The sequence below is a fragment of the Leptinotarsa decemlineata genome, unplaced genomic scaffold, assembly GCF_025532065.1.
Source record: "Leptinotarsa decemlineata unplaced genomic scaffold, Ldec_3_MD MMD2_tig00002082_RagTag_RagTag, whole genome shotgun sequence".
In the NCBI taxonomy this organism is placed as follows: domain Eukaryota; kingdom Metazoa; phylum Arthropoda; class Insecta; order Coleoptera; family Chrysomelidae; genus Leptinotarsa; species Leptinotarsa decemlineata.
In genome coordinates this window covers 3,320,763-3,341,872 of record NW_027412573.1, presented here as the reverse complement: position 1 = coordinate 3,341,872, position 21,110 = coordinate 3,320,763, and the positions used below count along the sequence as shown (strand labels likewise).

At 34.2% G+C, this 21,110-nt stretch overlaps 1 protein-coding gene and 1 long non-coding RNA gene across 2 annotated transcripts in view; both read right to left on the bottom strand.

Annotated features, from left to right (window-relative positions):
• Positions 1 to 21,110, bottom strand: part of mgl (low-density lipoprotein receptor-related protein megalin) — a 265,391-nt gene that overhangs the window by 152,228 nt on the left and 92,053 nt on the right. The window lies entirely within an intron of this gene.
• The window catches only part of LOC141482889 (uncharacterized), a 113,730-nt gene that overhangs the window by 38,804 nt on the left and 53,816 nt on the right, over positions 1 to 21,110 (bottom strand). The window lies entirely within an intron of this gene.

The following is a 21,110-nucleotide window of genomic DNA, read 5'->3' as shown; positions in this document are numbered from 1 at the left end:
TGGGATAAAGTGAACATAAAGTAAAATAAAGTGGGCTAAAGTGGACATGAAGTGGGATAAAGTGAACATAAAGGGAGATAAAGTGGGCTAAAGTTAACATAAAACGGGATAAAGTGACCATAAATGGATTATAAAGTGGAATAAAGCGGGCTAAAGTGAACATAAATTGGTTATGAAGTGGAATAAAGTGGGCTGAAGTGAACATAAAGTGGGATAAAGTCAACATAAAGTAGAATAAAGTAGGCTAAAGGGAACATAAAGTGGGATAAAGTGAACATAAAATGAAATAAAGTGGGCTAAATTTAACATAAAGCGGGGTAAAATGACCATAAAGTGGGCGAAATAAATAAAATAAAATGGGCGAATGTTGGTAATAAAGTGTGATAAAGTGAACATAAAGTGGGACGAAGTGAACATAATAACGTGGGATAAAATGAACATTAAGTGTGATGAACTGAACATAAAGTATTATTAAAATTGTGATTTTTATCGTTTGTTCAAAGATTCCACGTGGAATTGGTAAATACTCCGGAACGGCTGGTCTGATTTAAAAAAATAAACCAGTATTGGATAGAGAACTGGAAAACCTATCCGACCTATGGCAACACCCTCCTTTCTGTTCAGAAAAGTTGATATCGCCTAGTCGGCGATATCACACACTATTGTTTTTCTTATCCCCTTAAAGGTACTGAAAAAGTACTGTCTGTCAAGACAGTACACTTCCAGTAAATTTTCAGTATTCACAATTCAAAAGGGGGTGACTTTGAATGATATTTTACAAAGAAACAACTTTGCCTTGCCGGTAACACTGGAAAGGGTAATAACATTTCCTAGTTTGGTCACATTCTCCGCACTTGTTAATTTCCACCAATTACTTTTATGAGTGTAGTGGATTCGCGGCACCACAAACTTTCCTACATTGTGAAGCACATAATTACTCTGGGAATTTTTCAGTTGGGAAATTCTTTTCGAAACTCTCACGAGACATTTCGTGAGAATAATAAATAAGTAATCGCGGTAGCTATCTTTGGAGAATATAAAAGAATTTTTTTTTAAGCCGCCTTTTCCGAGTACGTGCTTTTTCTTGTCCGGGAGAGGAAACTTTTTCATTGGAAAGAGCACTTTCGAGAGATGAAAATGTTCTTTTCCTCGGACCTGTTGGCATTACTAATTTCCTTCTTTTCTCAGGGAAATTAGGAAATACATTTCTCCTTTATGCATTTTATAAAATATGATGGAGGAACGTAGGTAGGAAACAGATGTTTTCACTTCTGGATACAAGGTCTTGTGATGGAAAATAAACAGTTTCAAAATTATCTTTTCCTGACAAGAATACCTTCTATCAGAGAATTGCCATTCTTAGACGTTTTGGTGAAGAGGACCGACACTAAGTGGGACACATCTGTATACCGAAAACCCACTCATACGGAACAGTATCTGAACCACGAATCCAACCACCATCAATCAACTAAAAGAGGAATCATGAAGACTCTATTAGACCGTGCTTTGGGGCTCTGTAACACTAAGGAAGGTCTCGAGAAGAAACTAGACATAATCAAAAATGATTTTCAACGGAATGGCTACTCGAAAGCGATGGTAGAAAAGATTTTGGCTTAAAGACAGCAGGAGCCTAGCAAGGAAGAGAAGCCGTCACAACCACTGCCTGCACTTCCCTACATCAGAGGATTATCGGAGAGGATAAACAAAATTGATCCAAGTACAACATCAGAACCTGCTTCCGGTAATACTATCCGTAGCAACCTCACGAAAACAAGGCCATCAAACGCGGGTTGCGATTGAAAGAATTGCATTTACCAGATACCTTGTGAGTGCGGAAAATCCTATATTGCTGAAACTAAAAGGCCATTGAATGTTCGCATTGCCGAGCACAAGAAACACACACAGCGAGGGGAAACCCGCAAATCAAAAATAGCAGACCATGTTTGGACCCATCAACACAACATCGAGTGGTCCCAAGCTGAGATCTTACACAGAGAGGAACATTGGTTTAGGAGAAAATTCAAGGAAGCCGCATACATGTTGTCCAACAACGTATTCAGCCAAGCCAGCGTAGAAATACGCAACATATGGAAACCCATCATCAAGCGAAAAATGGCCAACTCCCGCCAAACGGTCATCTCTCACTGAACCAGTAGAGCGGAAAAAATGGAAAGCGGGGATAAGTGAAAGTACTCGAACGACCTATCTCTCGGAGGAATCAGTCCAGTCATCACCCGAAGACGATTGTGGATACTAACAATCGAAACGTCGTGAACCAACTTGGCTTGAAATCTCTTAACTCTTTTAGTTTTATCTTTATTTTCATTTTGTATTTCTTTATACTTATTTTTTGTTCAATTGTTTTATTTTTCTTATTTCACTGTTAATTCGTTTCTGGTTTGTTTTTGCTTAATATAATTGTTATTTACAGCTATTTATTTTTAATTCTTCTTCTTTATTTGTGTCAGGGATTTCAAATTATTTTATATATTAGACAATGTAAGTCCGAACTAGTGAAATTCGTCTGATCTGAGCTTTATAAAGCATCAAAAGTTGCTGGGGTGTGTTTAGTTTTCTCGTTCGGAACAGTGTTCCGAACTCTTGAGAAGCAACCTTTGCACTTTCAGTGACATGATTGTGCCAAGACAAATTGGCGTCCATATTAACCCCAAACAAACTTATCGAAGCAGAAAGCGGAATTGTCTGACCTTACATTATTATATCCGGTTCAGAGACATTTATCTTTTTGGAGAAAACCAAATGCTGGGTCTTTGTGGCATTGCAGACACATCAACTCAAGCTGCCAATTTCAACGTCCACCTTGGTGAAAGAATGATTGATTACACCAGGATGAACATATACAAAGAAATTGTCATTAGTTCTGAGAATTCTGAGAAATACCAAGAAACACTTGAAGGTACTTCTTGCTAATAAATAGTGTTATGCGCTGGATGCGTTTTCAAAAGATATTCTGAGGGTTTAACTGGTTTGTGTTTTCTCGTTGTTGTGCTTGTCAAACCATGGGGTTAAACAACAACCACTGCACATTAATTTTTTGGTCGTTCCTGTACCGCAACTGTCTTCTTATGACCCTAAAGGACTTTCATCTTCGGATTGTAACTTCATATACTAACCATATTGTTATTTTTTTTCTTCTTCTTGGCTTTTGGGTTTAACTCCTAGATCTTTACCCAGCTTCTACAAAATAGTCCATTATTTTGTCCTTTTTGTTTGTTGAGAAGACTGTCGATCCTTTAGTCTCTTCCACACCGGATTTGTTATCCTTTTTCAATTTTCCCGAGGTTTTGTAGAGATAATATTGGGATTGAACAAACACAAAAGAAGGTAAATGATAAAGGTGCATATTCAGGGAAATAAAGAATAGGGTATGTGGCTGTAATTTTATTGAGTTATTTCTTTTCAATTTTTATTTATAGCCCAAATCGTACGTATTTTTTCAGTTAATATGAGAAACATTCATAACCTGAACCACCCAGATTGATCCACTCGTCACTGTAAATTCTCCTATCGAATTTTTATGCATTCATAACACATACTGTTTCCATAAAAGCCTCTGCCGACCCAGATGATTCAATGGACGTTGTGCCCTACTTAGGAAAGGCACACTGAATTTACAATCATCGATCATTATCGAGAACGAGATATTTTGAGCTCAGAACATTTTCAATTCGCTTTCGTTATTCTCAAAATGATGGAAGATTTCTGAATTGTAGCTGAGTATTTCACTTGAGAGATTTACCCAAAACATTTGTTGTAATATTTCATTTTTCCACTTTTACTCTTACTCTAATTGAATTATATCTAGTTAACAGAAAACAATTCGTCGAATATGAATCTTTCAAATCGGCTCAGTACTTAGTTACATCTGGGGTACCACAAGGTTCTAATCTTGGACCTCTTTTATTTTTATTAATGACTTGGCAACCTCTTTGAATATTCCTAGCCTACTATTTGCAGACGACCTAAAACTATATTATAAAATCGACGATATTACTGACTGCCATTGTGTATAACATGAATTAAATGTAATCAAACTTCGGTGTAATAATAATCGTCTATAACTGAAGTATTTAAATGTAAAATAATATCATTTACAACAAAAAAGCAAACTTTAATGTACGATTATTCAATCAACAATACTACAATCAACCGCTTACATGAGATAAAAGATCCTGGTATAACATATGACAGTAAATTAACATTTACAACACATTTAAGGAATGTGACTCCTAACGCAAATAGGATGCTTGGATTCATTTACAGAAATGGCAAATTATAATTGCTTTATTTTGCGTATGCCAGAGCTAAGTTAGAGTATGGCTCTGTGTTATGGAAAACATCAATTGAGAGCGTGAGGAAGTTCCTAAAATACTTATGTCTAAAAGTTGATGGACAATACCCCACGAGAGGCATTACCGTGTTAGGAATCACACGTTAAAAGGTAAGACCTCGTTAGTCCGTGGCTCGCACAAGTTTCTCAACTTCTGATAGTTGTCGTTTGTATGGGGGCGACAGCTGATTAACGGAAAACGGATTTTAAACAGATACCATTTTGTTGACACGATTTGATATGAAATCTTTGGAAAATATGAGAATAATATGGTATGAACAACAATATTAACAGTACGGTTCTTTTACCCGAGATCAATTTCTTAGTACCAAGAAGTGAAGGTCGACACAATATGAAATTCTATTGCGAAGCATCAGGCACGAATGTTATGCTAAGATCACCATTGAATTTTATGTGCAGTAGCTTCAATAAAATCTGTGAAAATTGCGATATTCATTTCGACTCTCTGAATGCCTTGGTATCATTTATCTATAATCACTTTTAATAATACTATAAATAACATTTGTGTCAGTACTGCTACATTGCATGATTTGTAACTTTTTGTGTTATATACTCAATTTTTAAATCCTCCTTTGAAATTCTACGTATACGCAAATTTCATATATACTTTGTTTTAGCATTTACTTTTATACATTTCTATATTCCATTATTTTTAATATTTATTTCATATATACTCTGTAATGATATCATCTTAACTGTTAAAAAACTGGTCAGAATAGCTTCCGATAGGGAGCTTTTTACTGGCCTCAACATAAATACACACGCAAAACATTGAAATATTTTCATGGTAAATGGGTGTTTACCTTTCTTTGTCACTTAGTATATTTCTATTTTCTATTTTCACAAATGTGGGATTCTTCTGGGCAGTTTGAAGCAGTAGATTTCAATAAGTACTCTTCTTCTTTTGATTCAGTAATACAATTGTTTTTCATAGTGATTAACGTAGACTGAGAAGTGAGATGCAGACAAATATATCTTCTTTTGGCAATGCCACACTTAGAATCAGTGGAAGCCCTCTATGTATATGTTAGAAGGGCCTTATGTGTAAAGGAAACATTTTTGAAAGAAAGAGTATTTTTGTGCCTAGCCCTAATAACACACACTGGTGATTTAGATGAAAATTTTTGAGAATCATCTATCAGGATAAATTCCAACTTTCTACAAACAAACAACAAAAATATGGATGGAACAGAATTGCTTCTAATTAAATAACTGTTTCTGCAGATAGGTCATGGCAATGGGAAACCCATTGCTCCCCTTTATAGCTAATTGGTTCATGAGCGGAATTGAATTAGAGGACTTGGATCTGATTTGTAGATGATGTATTTGCGATTTTTGACTCTCAACAGAGATCCCCTGAAGTAACCAGGATCTAGAATAATATAGGAAATATACAATAGTCTTAGGGACATTCCTAAAAGCTAACACTTCAACACAAAATGATAGAGCTGAACTTTCTTGTCCATTCGTTCATCTTGAATGAGGAAGAATGGAAGAATGTTCCCAGGAATATGGTTGAGAGTCATGCAAATCCTTAAAATAAAGTTTTTGAGTTGATTAGGAATAGTAAATTTCAAAAACACACTGACTCAAAGTTCACTGTTTTTCTGTAAAAACCAAGATACGCTGACGGTAAAAATTAACATTATTCAGACTTTCCACCAGGAAAAACAACCGTTGAGAAGAGGTTTGCTAAGTTCAAACGAGGTGGAATGAGTAACGTCGAAAACACCAAAAAGTCCACAAAATAATTATGGATGACCGCAAAGTGAAGGTGATTGAGGTAGCTGAGGCTCTAAAGAATCAAAGTATCTAGTTCGACATATCGTGCTTGAATATTTGGGTATGCGACAGCTCTCTTGAAATTGGGTGCGACGCCAGCTCACAATCGACCAAATGTCAAAAAATTCTATTATTACTTTTCGCGATATCCATCCATTTTCCAGAGAGTCACCTCGCGTATAATACGCGTAATTATTAAATTTTTTACGTTCGCTTGATGCAAACATTGTCAACTGTATCCCCAACACTCCGAACCACTTGGAAAAAACAAAACGCCGTTGATTGACATGTTTGTTTTCTTAGATAGTACTGCTTACTAATACATAAGTTCCACATCCAAATTTTATCGCAGGTATGCGCTGTTAGTACCTGCCAGTACCAGTCGCTCACAATCTAATCTCAGAAATGTAGATACACGTTCCAAATCGTAATTTCTCGAACAACATAAACATAACAAATCACGAAGCAATAAACAATTCTATATTTGCAGGTAAGGCGACCAATTAAGATAATTTACGAGGAGATTGCTTTGCGTTTAACCAACTGAGATTATTTTGTACGTAGTTTTTTTATTGGCAAAATATCAATACATACAGGGCAAACTGGAAAGTTCACCAGAAAAGTTACTGCGCGATATGATCCTCTAAAGAATTAAATTAGCCAGTACCTCAGTTAGTTGTAATCATGAATGTTGACTACAAATTGAATAATGTCTATACTGACTGATCGACGTTTCGGAAAATAATCCTGTTTCGTTTTCAAAACCCAAAATTCACTTGAAATCGTAAAGAGCTATAATTATTTTGAAATGCATCAAAAGGAAGCTGAGTATAGTATTTTTTTTCAATTGATCATTATCATAGGTCAAACCTATGCATACGACAAGTTACTTACTAATTGGTTATTGTGCGGTAGTAGGAATAAAACGAAAAACCTTGCTTTACATACCCCTACCAATGGGTAGTCTCACCCATACAAAAATGCTTCAAAGGGTCTGCAATGCTCCAGAACATTCCACAGCAATCGAAACTGAACTGGATTATTCCACAATAACCAGACCTAGAAATTCGGTATGTTTTCGATTATTGTGGAATTCTCCCGAATACTTTTGACTGACTGGATTGCTGTAGTGATTTCCAAAGAAAGACACTTCAGTGTCAGTCCTCATATATTCGAGAACACGCCCCTCAGGTAAAAACGGAAACCATTTTCATAGATAGAGAATAAAGAGTCAAAATAAATACGCTTTACGCAGTCGTAATATCCAGTCATCGGAGATTACCTTAGAATGTAAGCTAGTCACTCTCGCAAGCAAAACGTCAGGAATAAATTCCAAAAATCATCGGCCTTTAAACCAAAACAATAGTGACACTGGGTATTTTTATAATATAGTTAGGGAGCTATCTAATTTTGTTATTCAATAATCATTTCTGATTATATAAGAATCACAATAACTATATTAATTATATATATATATATATATATATATATATATATATATATATATATATATATATATATATATATATATATTCTTTTTCAACTAAAATAACTTTTTTAATCCTTTTCTGCCAGTCTTCTTCGTTAATATTAGATACTTCTTCTTTAACTAGGTCTATCACCCTCTTATCAAACTTTGGAAAATTATTTTTACGCCTGATGCTTTGTTTCAATTTTCCCCAAATCAACTCGATGGGATTGAAAACACAAAAATAGGGGAAATTCTCAGTATGGTGTGTCCATACTTTTCAGCAATACTCTCAAGGGCATACACTTTTTCAAATGTTTTTGTCTGTAAAACTTCAAGAAGTTGGTTTTTAGTATAGTTATCTTCAAAATACAAATTGTTATCCATTAAAAAACTTTGTATTTCATCTTTCCTCGAATTTTTATTCGGTACTTTGATGAGCTGTCGCGAATGATAGAAAGCGTTGTCAAGAACTTTTATACTATTCTCATCCAAATTTGAGATTTATTTATTTATTTATTATCCACACAAGCTATTACAGCCTAATTACATGGATAAAAAAATTAAAGTTCATATAATCCTTGAAATACTAATGAATATATAAAAATAATAAAATAATAAAATATGTACCAGAATAGTAGAGGAAAATACTGCTTAAGTAGGTAAATTTAACATATTTTCCAAAAATTTTTGGCGGAATGCTCATTGGGAAAGTGTCCAATCAAGATCTATTGATATATTCAAACTATTGACTAACTTTAGTAAGGATATTAGTGGTGGAATAGCGGTTGGAATATTGAACATGAGCGAAAATCGGGTGCGACGAGGAGGTACATACTGAGAATTTCTGAAGAATCAATGTTGTTATTCAAGAGTTTATGCATGAATATCATTGCTGATAATTGGCGTCGCTGTTCTAAAGATAATATTTTAAATTCATGCCGTAGGTCCAAAGACCTTGTCGAGTTATAGTTTGGCCACCTGTGATATCGCTTAAAAAATAGATACCTCAAGAATTCGTTCTGAATTTTCTCTAGTTCTTTCACATAGGTTTGATACTCCGCAAACCAAATAATAGAAGCAAACTCCAACTTCGGTGTTACTAACGAAAAATAGAGTAATTTAATAATGTCTATATTAGAGAATGAAGAAGTTTGTCTGATTACAAAACCCAACATTCGACTACCAGATTTCATAATATCTCGTATATGATCAGCAAATGAGAATTGTGTATTATACCTCAATCCAAGATCTTTAGTATCAGCTTTTCTTTCAAGAACCACACCATCAATCTCATAACTAAATACGATTGGCTCCTTTATGCGAGTTATTGAGATGACTGAACATTTATTGAGATTGAAGTATAATTTATTCTTCAAACTTCAATCTAAGATGTTATTTATATCCCTTTGCAGATATGTACAGTCTCGGACTGTTTGCACTGATTTAAAGAGTTTCAAATCATCAGCAAAAAGAAGACAGTCCGAATATTTCAGGGTTGATGGTGAATCATTGATGAAAATTATGAATAAAAGTGGACCTAGATTTGATCCTTGTGGTATACCTGACCTAGCTGGAAATTTATCCGAAATGTTTCCATTATGTTTGACAATGAAAAACCGATTTTGAAGATAATTTTTCGTTAGTTGAAAGTTTCTTGAAATTCCATATTTACTAAGCTTTTCTATCAGAATATCAAAAGCTTTACGAAACTCAGTGAAAGCAACGTCTAATTGAGTTTTATTATCTAAAACTTCAAAGGCTTTATTACTGAATTCAAATGAATTTGTATTGATAGACTTTTTTCTCATAAATCCATGTTGTTGAGGTACGATATATTTGTTGATGTATGCACTGAGTTTCTTAAAAATGATATGTTCGAATAATTTTGCTGGTGAAGACATGATTGATATACCTCTGTAATTTTTTATGTCCATTTTGCTTCCAGATTTGTATATAGGCGTCGTAATTGAAGTTTTCCATATACCAGGATAAATATTTGATTTGATGATTAAATTAAATATGTGTAGGAGAGGGGTTCTCAACCAATCACCACATTCATTCAATATATAAGGAGGGATCCCATCAGTACCCGTTGCCTTCTTGGGTTTTAACATTTTTAATTTTTTTTTTCACATAATTTCAAAGAATTCGCAACCCATCCTTTACTTTCTCCGCAATGATTAGTCGCGATCCTTTTTTTTTGCAGACATGTTAGGCGTACACATTCTCGAACCATCAGTCCACCCTTTCGTAACTGTATCGTGAGTGTCATACCAAGTTTCGTCCAAATAGAAAATTTGCCGTTGTTCTTGTCTATATTTAGTTATTTGTTCTAAGTATTTGTTATGCAATTCCACTATTCTTCTGCTTTCGGTAACTGTTTGACGTTTGTTTATTATTTTAAATCTAAATCCTAGTTTCTTTATACAATTCTGAAGAATTTTGTCACAGCATCTCACGATATGGCAGAAAGTATTCAATTTCTTCCTTATGATTTCAGTTGTAGGAATCTCATTGCTTTTGTAACAGTCGTATATCGTTTTTTTCAATGATTTTATTAGATGAACATCTAAAGGTTTTGGTAATCTCGTATAACGTCTTGCGGTTTGTTTTTGACTATTTTACGTACAGTTGAGAGAAGAATTTCGGTCAAATATACTCTCTGTATTTCAGTATTCAAATGCACCCGAATCTTATTCACTGGTATCTCTTTTTCGCATTGTTTGCCATCGCTATTGGAATCACTACACAGAAAAAAGTCTACGTTGTTGTTACACTCGTTATTACTATTAGAACTTGTCCAAGAACACCACATTTTATAACAGATAACAAAAATTTTAAGTAATTATAACCTCACCAATATCGAATTTCAACACTCAAATCGCGATCAGTTCCTGAACTGAACATTCATCCCCATCGTCACCGTAACATGATTTAAAATTTAATTTTATGACTCTTCAGCCAATCATAAAACTCGGTTATTAAAAATCATCCAATACGAACCGCCAATTCTTCAGTCTACGTGGACTAGTTGGCAGCGGCATTATTTCTCTGTATTGGTTTTTTTTGGCCTTTGAGACACCGATAGCTTCAACTATTCACAATAAAGGTTACTTCGACTATACCAATAATCTACAATAACTATAAATGAGAAGAAATGTTGCAAGCTTGAACACTGAAAAAGATCGTCAATGAGGGATGAAACAAAATTATTGAAAACTCCATATTCTGACTCAACCAGCAGCCACAATAAAAGGAGAAATAGACAAGACATTTTATCTATATTTTTGATCACATACATAACATGAAAATATAATAAAATCAAAAACGCATAACAAGTTCACTGATGAAAATGTGAAATATCAGAAGAAAATAAAAAATTACCGTAAGAATGTCTTAACGTGGTCCAGCATTTTTTCTTTGATCACGCTGTATTATACTTTTCCGTTATTCATCAGAAAATTTTGAGCAGAATTCTTGCGACGCGAATACGACAACCAGAAAAAGGATATAAAAAATGTAGTCGCTGTCCTCGACCTCCCAATTTCGGTTCTAAAAGTAGTGAATTTCGAAGAATTCCTAATAAAGCGTCCGAAATTCCAGCTGTTAAAAATATGTAAATCCCGAAACTGTCGTCTCTTTATTAACCAATCAACTTTGTTTATTCTGGAACCGGTATTTGGTTTTCAACAGAAGGAATGTAAGTAAACAATTTTCGATTATTATTCTAACTTGCTAATAAACATGTAAATAACAGCGACAGGTTCTATGTTTTCGAGGAGAAGCAGTAAAGTACAGAGCGTTATATTGTAATGTATTTGTAGCTCTACATCTCTGGGAATTGGAAACTAAAGTTCATGAACTGAGTACTTAAAACATAATCCTTGAAAGAAATTTGGAAACAACGCAAAGTAAACTAAGGAAAAGAAATTGTTATCTATGGACTACCCGAAGACAAAAACCCCGTGGGATTTTTCTCGAAAATGGTACGTGTAAAGATTATATCCAAATAGATGAAGAACACGTTGCCGATAACTACAGACTTGGGCCAAAGTGTGAGGGGACAAATACAGCGTGACTCACGGTCGATGGTAGGTTAGACGTTTCTGGAAAACGCAAAGCATGATTTTTCTGAAAATTTCACCTCTCACATTTCCTTGCCTGTTCTATCGATCTAAAATATTTTCAGCATTGCGGCGTTGCCACTTCTATCAAAAAGTCCTAGCAACTTTATTTTTTTAAATGGAACACCCCGTATATTAATACATTTTTGGAATCGCTCTAGTATTTTAATACTTTTTTGTTGATAATGTCCTATACCTATCCCAATCTGTTTTCGAGATAAAAAATAAATTGTGCTAAATATGGTCCAAAAAAATTGCCTTAATTGAAATTAAGTACATCAGTACTCTCAATTCATGAAAAGTTGATCTTTTGACGATAGTTTGGACAAACTTGAAACATTCAAATAACACCAAGAAATCGACTCCATATCATACAGGGCGTGCTAAAATTACTATTATTTCCATTGTGCATAAAAGTAGTCGAAAGTTCATTTTTTCAAATGAAACCCCCTGTATATTACTCGGTAAATTGAAAGATGGTGAAAAATGCTTCAAGATGACATATCATGTCCCTATACCTAATTCGTCAAGTTTTCTCAATAAAGTCGCTTCTTCTAGAAACATTATTTTTTTTAGAATTTGGATTTAGGTAGCAGTGGAATTATCAAGCTTATAGCAGTTCGGTTACTTTTATAAGTAATTTACAAAGAGTTATCGACTGTGTTTCGAATCATCTTCCAAAATGAATGCAAATATCGATTTTTCAAATGAAGTTCTTATGAAATTATTTATTATACACATGAACAAAGTGATCAAATCATTGTCAGAACGTGTAAAAAATTCAACCAAATTTATCCTGAATCAACACCAATGAACGAGAGGAAGTTTGTAAGATTACAAAATAATTTCCTTAACTATGGCTCCATGTTAAAAGCGCCTTCAACATTCCCAAAACATGTTACTTCAAATGAGGACAATACTGTTTTGGCATATTTTTATGCATATCCAGAAGCTTCCATTCGCAGTGCAGAAAAAGATTTAGGTGTATCACATGCTTCAGTACAACGAATTTTGAAAAATCACGGAATGCATCCGTATACATTTACCAAAGTTCAAGCTCTAAAAGCAGAATCCTTTTTGATTCATACACAGGAAGATCGGGAATTTTTGTCAAAAATAATTTGGAGCGACGAATCAAAATTTACGAGGGATGGTATTTTCAATAGAAGGAATAAACATTTTTGGGCTGATCATAAGTTCCGAAAAACTTAGTTGTGGAACTGATAAATTTGGAAATGTTCATGATATCAAAGACAACGACAGATCCATCAAAATTTCTACCAGTAAGAGCGTGCTAGCGGTCAAAAAATAATGTGCTCCTTCTGAAAGAAAAACATATCACCACGGAAAATAGAATTCGACAGGCCGACCCTGAAACTGGACCGCCAGCTTTTCGCTCCGGGAAAGCTCTTAGTGAAAACATTTTCCGGTTTCGAGTTGATTTGATCACAAATTGAGCGGAGTCACGCGCGATTCATCATTCACGGTTACTAACAGTCGCGGAAAATTTGTAAATTTTCATCTAGCGGAGGAAAATCGAATTTATTAAGGATGTAGAGTGAGACGATTTTTTATTGTATCCTGAAAAATCCACTGATGAAAATTGACAAGATTCCTTAGGAAGTTGAATAAAGAAATTAATAAATTTACAACCAAAAATTGGATTAGTTGCTGGATAGATGATGAACTTCGCTTCGAATAAAAATAGGTTCAACTTTTAATGAAAAATTTGTTCGGAAACAGCAGACAAAAATTTAAATTGAAAATTGAAATTGAAATTGAAAATTGAAATTATAAATTGAAATTGAAAATTGAAATTGAAAATTGAAATTGAAAATTGAAATTGAAAATTGAAATTGAAAATTGAAATTGAAAATTGAAATTGAAAATTGAAATTGAAAATTGAAATTGAAAATTGAAATTGAAAATAAAATTGAAAATGAAATTGAAACTGAAAATTGAAACTGAAAATTTAAATTGAAATTTGAATTGAAATTGAAACTGAAATTTAAAATTGAGATCGAAAATTTAAATTGAGTTAAAAGTCATTGGAGATATTTCAATCGTATGATACACAAAGATCAAACAAAAATAAACCAAGAGACTAGAATAAATGAAAATTGAAATTTAAATTGGAAATTGAAACTGAAAATTGAAATTAAAAATTGAAATTGAAAACTCAAAATTAAAATTGAAAATTGAAATTGAAAATTGAAATCGAAAATTGAAATTGAAAATTGAAATTGAAAATTGAAATAGAAAATTGAAATTGAAAATTGAAAATTAAAATTGAAATTGAAATTGAAAACTAAAAATTAAAATTTAAAATTGAAACTGAAAATTGGAATTAAAAACTGAAAATTTAAACTGAAATTGAAATTTGAAAATTGAAATTGAAAATTGAAATTGAAAATTGAAATTGAAAATTGAAATTGAAATTGAAAATTGAAATTGAAAATTGAAATTGAAAATTAAAATTGAAAATTGAAATTGAAAATTGAAATTGAAAATTGAAATTGAAAATTGAAATTGAAAATTGAAATTGAAAATTGAAATTGAAATTGAAAATTGAAATTGAAAATTGAAATTGAAAATTGAAATTGAAAATTGAAATTGAAAATTGAAATTGAAAATTGAAATTGAAAATTGAAATTGAAATTGAAAATTGAAATTGAAAATTGAAATTGAAAATTGAAATTGAAAATTGAAATTGAAAATTGAAATTGAAAATTGAAATTGAAAATTGAAATTGAAAATTGAAATTGAAAATTGAAAATTGAAATTGAAAATTGAAATTGAAAATTGAAATTGAAAATTGAAATTGAAAATTGAAATTGAAAATTGAAATTGAAAATTGAAATTGAAAATTGAAATTGAAAATTGAAAATTGAAATTGAAAATTGAAATTGAAAATTGAAATTGAAAATTGAAATTGAAAATTGAAATTGAAAATTGAAATTGAAAATTGAAATTGAAAATTGAAATTGAAAATTGAAATTGAAAATTGAAATTGAAAATTGAAATTGAAAATTGAAATTGAAAATTGAAAATTGAAATTGAAAATTGAAATTGAAAATTGAAATTGAAAATTGAAATTGAAAATTGAAATTGAAAATTGAAATTGAAAATTGAAATTGAAAATTGAAATTGAAAATTGAAATTGAAAATTGAAATTGAAAATTGAAATTGAAAATTGAAAATTGAAAATTGAAAATTGAAATTGAAATTGAAAATTGAAATTGAAAATTGAAATTGAAAATTGAAATTGAAAATTGAAATTGAAAATTGAAATTGAAAATTGAAATTGAAAATTGAAATTGAAAATTGAAATTGAAAATTGAAATTGAAAATTGAAATTGAAAATTGAAAATTGAAAATTGAAATTGAAAATTGAAATTGAAAATTGAAATTGAAAATTGAAATTGAAAATTGAAATTGAAAATTGAAATTGAAATTTGAAATTGGAAATTGAAAATTGAAATTGAAATTTGAAATTGGAAATTGAAAATTGACCAAGAGACTAAGTGATGCTTAAAATCACACGGGCAGAGTAAGTAGCAGCTACAATTATGGAAAGCTAGCTTCAATTCAATCATTTTATGCAGCTGAAGAATAAGGATACATTTATTTACAGATCAAATTTGGAGTTTTTCAATGAGATTGAGGATAACTTTCTACCAGTTCCATTGTAGTGAAAGAAATTGGCAAAATCATCATTGAAGCTGATCTTCACGTCATCTGAACTACTGATTGATATCAAAACCGTAGGTACATGGCAATACCGAGTATTGGACATTAACATGGCAGAGGCACATCCAACACATGAGTAATGTTGGTATCTAATGAATAATCTACTGTTTTTCGGGTATTTAGCCTTTGGTCTGCAGATTTTTGGGCCTGATGTTTCTTTTGCAACTGCGACAGGCGGTGATGGTATATCACTATCTAAGACACTATTCTATGATAAAAATACTGGTGCTGCAAAAATTGTGTTATATGTTAGATACTAGTATATATATTGGGAAATTTTCAGTTTTCGGCTTCCAGAAAATCTAGTGAGCTCTAAAATCGAAATGAACATTTCAAAATTCTGCTCTTAGTACTGATGCTTCCCATCTCTACGTCCAACTCCTGAGCCAGCCGAGTACCACATATACGGTAAAAACAGGGCGCAAGTAATATTAGATACAATTTCGATTTTTCAGGAAATATAAGAACATATGATATTTTCCCGGACTAATCTCAAATTGAGCGGAATCACGTGCGGACGATCGTTCACGGATAGACATGCAATCAAGAAACACTAAAACGATAATTTTCATCGCCAATGCCGGCTTTTCCGAGAGAAGGAAAAGAGGATAAACCAGTTTGTCCGTGTCTCACATAAAACCTCTTTTATTTAGTAGCCGGGAGAGTTTTGATTGGGTTCTCATCTATTATTTATAGGATAGCGTGTACAGGGCGTACAGCGATTGATTTCCAATTAGTATGAAGAATTTACTAATACAATGAGGGTGTATTACACCGGCATAAAGTGATTGAATGAAATAAACGCTTCACTCGATACAAATAAAAATAAAAAATTTCGTATCTGATTTCCATTCATTTCTCTTCAGCAATATATTCTACACGGTGAATACATTTTTGAAATGCCATTAGTTTGTTTCCAAAGTTTTGTCCGTTTTTATGAGACGAATATAAACTGTAATATCTGAGTGATTGCATATTCAATTTAGTCGGAATGAACACATTTGCTAACGAAACACAGGTTTAATAATTCCGTCAGCATGAAAATTGGATGCTGGGAATTCGATGAAGTCGACGAAGGCCGTTTTTGCCTGTTCTTGATTGGCGAAAGCTCTACCGGGGAGAAAATTATCGAAGTGCTTGAGAAGATGACATTATGGGGAGTATAGTGAGTAAGGCAGAACATCGAAGCTCAATTCATTTAAATTTCGTACGGTGATTTGTGAAACGTGCGAAGGGGCGTTGTCAGGGAGTAGAATCGAACCTCTTCCCTTGACCAGTTACAGCTGCTGCTAACGCACACTGACCACCAAACAGTAACCACGTTTTTTTGGTGGGTTTTCACCTTTGGAAAGTGCCTGAATTGTTCAATGGTGTCCAACCACTGTCCTGAACGACTCCTGTTGTCATAGAGGATCCACTTTTCATCACAAGTGACGATCCGATCCAAAAAAGGATCATTTTGGTTACGCAGAAACAGAGAAGAACAGACCTCAGAAAGTGACAATTTCTATTGATAATTCAAATCGTAGACACCTACTTTTCTAGCTTTTTGACCTGTCCAATGCGTTTTGAACCATCTAAAACCGCATGGTTCTTTGCCATCCCGCGCTCCGTTTGTGATGGTTCAGTATCCACCGGGTTCCTCAAATCCTCGTCCTGGATTATTGTAGGTCGACCACTTCGCGAATGATAGTTGATAAACTGAAAAATGTATTATAATAACATATTCAGCAGAAGGCTCGTTGTCGTTATCAACAACTCAATTTTCATGAAACATTATGGAGGCAATGAAAAAAGTTCATTTTTGTTTCTGACAGGACTTCATTACCATTTTTATAGTCTCCTTTCCAATTTGAGCTAAATTAGAACCTTTCTTTCCCATGATCCTTTTGTTCTGCTTTACTTATTTTTACTTTTCTTACCACTTCTATTTCCTTCCGTTTTTGTGATTTTTTCAAATAAAACTCCCCACTTATTGGCGAGTTGGCTGTCTTTGTTCATCTTTCACTGCCTGAACCAATGGGCATGCTGTTTTTGGCGAGTGCATGGGCTTTGGATGTGGGGGTTGAGCAAACCGGCCATCGGATGCTTGCTTCCACGTAGCCCCACTGGATACGGGAATGACAGAATCACTTGTGGTTCTGTTATTCCTTAACTGAATGGCATCCCAACGATGTCTTAATCCTAAGGTGTGTGTATCCGTGCCGAGAGGATGAATGACACTAAGCCTATCAGCTGTCACTACGGAACCTTCGAGATACCGGTCGCCCTCTCGTCGTAGCATCGCCTTGTCACGATAATGCGGGGCTCTGCCTTGATTGACCTTCTTTCCCTAGCTACTCGTAGGACTTTTATGGACAGAGTAAACTTAAAAATTCTTTCTGGCGCTGAGTCTACTGAGGAGATGGATGTCGACCTTACGACTCCAACTGACCTTCCTGTAAATTTAGATCAGGAGCTAGAACTTCTCAACTCTCCAACTCCTGATCCATTACCTGAACCTGAAAAAAAAGTTTGGTGGTGCAGCCAGGAAACGACTGAGTCGTCTCCCCAAGAGCGGGGTATCTCATGAAACCGCCTTGCACCAAATTCTTGAGCGGCGTACGCAGAATCTGTCTCAGGTGAAGGAACAAACCCCTCATGAGTAGGTTAGCAAACGTTTACGCTCAAGTGATGATTTACCAAAACTGGAGGCGAAAAAAAGCCATGCACGGGTGAATCTAAGGCATCGTCAGGTGTAGTTGACGTACAAAAACCCTCATATGGGAAGGTTGTCGCGGGTATCAAGGTGGGAATCTTGCACCTTGACTATCCGACTACCTCATTAACGATGAAACACCAGAGCATATACTTTGTACCTGCCCCGCTGGGGACCAAATCAGGTCTTTAGAGTTCGGCAGAACCGTACTCTCAGCATCTGACCTGAAAGACCACTCACCATACAAACTAAAAAGCTTCGTTAAGAAGCTGGGTTTATTTGGTCGAGAATAGGTTTGAGCCACAATGAACCCTTGCGGGTTTCGGTGGGGGGTTAAATAGACCCACTCACTTTGGACCTAACTTAACCTAACCCCACTTATCGTGTAAGTCATCTGTTAGTTGTCACTCATATGTTTTTCTTTTATGTAAAGTAACTTTTTTTCCCAGAATGTTTTGTAATTTTCCGAGAAATTGATTTTTCAGTCGTATGTGAGCGCAAAAAGAGTTTTGAACACCCTGTATTCAACTTCCACTCGGTTTCCATTTGGTTTGCTGCAAAAGCCGTGGAAAAACAACTCTTTGCTTGCAAATGTAAAGCACAATGAAATTAATTTCGTTGAATGAAACGACAGCGGCATTTTCCAGAATTTCCTCTATCTAAAACTCTGTTTCCACATATTTCGTATATACACATTCTCCTCACAGCAGTGAATAAAACAACAACTGAAAAAAGCAAAGGGATATTTCCATGTGTTGAATCAAATACATTTTCATGAGATCCGACACTTATGGAGGAAAAAACTCGAAAAGGATGATTAAATTTCCAGCCTGAATACGATGAATCGTAAAATGGTGAACACGTTGATTTTTTTTTCTGTAAATATCTGATGAATCCGTGATGAACTCTACGGAAAACAAATACGAATTCAAATTGGGTGAATCGAATAGTCGATGGAAAGGAAATGAAAACTCGAATGAACAAAGAGATTCGATTATTCATTGATGTTTGCTGAAGGAATCAATCAAATATGTAATTTCGTTGAGCATGGCAAATTTTTACTCTACGAGAAAAATGAATGAATTTGTCAAACTATTTTCAGCACCATCTTACATTTTTAGGTTATTTTATTGGCCCATCCTGTAGATTCGAAACATAGAGATAAAATCCGATCCAACCAATTCGTCACTCTTGCTTTGCGGCAAAATCTATGAAGAATTCCTGTCTCGTAGAGAAATATCTTCCACTTAGAAGAAAAATTTATGGCGATTTTAATTTTAGACGTTTCTAACGGCTCTCATAAAGGAGCATTGCCGCGGCGTGAAAACTGGAACAAAGACGAAAAGTTCGACTAGCGGGGGACGCCTTATTCAAATTAATATTCCGGAGGAGCCCCAACGGTCGATGAGGCGGATCTTGGCTCTGAAACAATGAAAGGAAAATTTATCCGTTCGACACGCAGATTATTCTTGCCGTCGCGCTTAATTGGGTTGGAAAGAAGCAACCGATTTCTTTCCAGGATCGACTTCATTACCCCGTCTATCGGCTCATCCATCTCGATTCAATTGACGAGTCTATTCAGCCGAAGAGGTTATCTATCTGGGGCTCGGTAGTCAGATCGCTTTTTTAAATACGGGGATTGATTAACAGGTTTGGTAGTGAAGGTCTGGAAGTATTGAGTTCCACTGGAAATATCATTAAAGTTATCGATTTTTACACCATTCTGGGATCTCGAAAAAGTGGCCTACTCCTTGGAAAATATCCTTATTGTAACAACCTGTTTTCATTCGGTTGGAAACGAGTTGTCTTTTTTCAGAACTGATTCACTAATGGCAGTGTTGATGTCGACGTAAGAGACCAAAATTATCTACCTGGGATTTCTCCTGAGCCTAGTTGCTAAAAATGTCCTGTCAAGTCTCCATTATGTCTAAAATATTCATATCTTGGTTTTTCTATGCCTTCGTTACCTCTTTGACATGAGCTTCAACGCTCAAGATCAAGTGGTACGTTACAGGCCCGAGCCATCACACATACCACCCTTCCAGATCTATGTAATTGACTACTTTCTTAACCCCAAGCTTCAATAATTTCTCAATTGATTTCTCTGAATTTTAGATATGAATTGATATCAAGACCTTGAGTAAAAAAATTCAATCACCTAGATATTCTTACATCAGAACGTTTTTGCTTTTCCTTATTCAATGGAATACAACAGCGAACCGCAAATTTTTCTGTTACAAAATCTTTTTGGCATGATGATATTCTAAATCTTCAAATTCGTCTTTATCTAGCTCTTTCAGCTAGGTCATTCTCAATTTCCCGAAAAATTGTTTTTTTCTACAAAAAACTCGATTTGGAATGGCTATTACCAACTATCAAGTTGGTAAAACGTTATCAAATTTTTCCTCTAGAGGTAACAGATATATTCCGAACACTGGCAAATACTCAAGTCAATATACTCACAGTTTCAAGTGCCTTGAAAACCCATCAGTAAACGCCTCCGAATTCAGTATACGTACCTCAAAAGCATTTTTCTTTTTATAAAATCTGGGGACCGATGCAAGTTATGTATGCACAACCAAAAGTGAATGAGACCTATTTGAAAGACAAAATAGCTGGAAATGCAATAAATTTGTTTAGCATTAGATGGATGATTTTTAGGTAGGTACTTTAGATATACAAATTTATTACTCGCAGTGTCTACGAATGCCATTGGGTTTACACAATACGCCTGCTACATAGCAACGATTTATAGACCCGGTATCTCTGCTGCAACCAGAAAGCCGGCGTAAAAATAAAGAAAGAAAAATATTCGATCTATTAGCCAGATTGGTCGCATTTGTATTATTATAACTGTCACAGTCTTGATTGTTGATAAGGTTCTTGATGCGCTTCTTTGAAATTGAATAGTTT